This window comes from Micropterus dolomieu, unplaced genomic scaffold (assembly GCF_021292245.1).
Source record: "Micropterus dolomieu isolate WLL.071019.BEF.003 ecotype Adirondacks unplaced genomic scaffold, ASM2129224v1 contig_4649, whole genome shotgun sequence".
NCBI classification, from domain to species: domain Eukaryota; kingdom Metazoa; phylum Chordata; class Actinopteri; order Centrarchiformes; family Centrarchidae; genus Micropterus; species Micropterus dolomieu.
This window is the reverse complement of record NW_025733639.1, coordinates 1-979: the sequence shown is the minus strand read 5'-3', so window position 1 is coordinate 979 and position 979 is coordinate 1. Positions and strand designations below refer to the sequence as shown.

The window sequence follows — 979 nt, the reverse complement described above, 5'->3', positions numbered from 1 at the left end:
TCACAAACAGACGCTCATTCCTGGGTGGACATTCAGGAAAAGGATCCAGTCCGCCTGGAAGTCCCTAGCCAGGATCAGACGCTCTCCCGTCCAAGTCCTAAGCAGGCCCTGCCAAGCCTGGCTTCCGAGATCAGGCGAGATCGGGCAGTCCCAGGCCGGAATGGCCGTAAGCTGCCTTTGCACACCCCAGACGGGCCTTCAAAACACGATGTAACATTTACACAGCACTGTGTACAGGATAGGGAGAAAAAGAAGCAGCAGCAGCAGCAACAGCAGCGCCCCCTGCTGTTTCCTAAAGAGACGTTCAAAAATTCTCCTTTCACCGAAGCGCCCTCTTCCGTTTTTCGAAGGCGAAGCGAAAAAGGCTTACAGCACTGGGTATTCCCAGGCGATCACCCCTCCAAGTACTAACCAAGCCCTGCTCTGCTTAGGTTCTGAGATCTGATGAGATCGGGCGCTCCCAGAGCGGTGTGGCCGTAAGCCACTCAGGCACCCCCAAACGGCCCTTCAAAAGATTTTCTACGGCAAATTGATAAAAAACGTATTCTGCCCATAATGTCCAAGGTGCTCCAGAGTCACTTGGAATCCACAGGCACTGATTCCTGGGTAAACATCCAGGAACCGGGACACCATTCACGCTGGCAGTCCACAGACAGGAATAGGCACCCGTTCCCGGGTATGGGTACAGCGACAAGGCCACCTTCAGCCGGAGGTCCTCACTCACAAACAGACGCTCATTCCTGGGTGGACATTCAGGAAAAGGATCCAGTTCGCCTGGAAGTCCCTAGCCAGGATCAGACGCTCTCCCGTCCAAGTCCTAAGCAGGCCCTGCCAAGCCTGGCTTCCGAGATCAGGCGACATCGGGCAGTCCCAGGCCGGAATGGCCGTAAACTGCCTTTGCACACCCCAGACGGGCCTTCAAAACACGATGTAACATTTACACAGCACTGTGTACAGGATAGGGAGAAAAAGAAGCAGC

At 54.9% G+C, this 979-nt stretch overlaps 1 pseudogene; it reads right to left on the bottom strand.

Moving 5' to 3' along the window:
• Positions 1-363: 363 nt before the first annotated feature.
• LOC123964682 lies at positions 364-482 on the bottom strand (annotated as a pseudogene).
• Between the last annotated feature and the right edge of the window lie 497 nt (positions 483-979).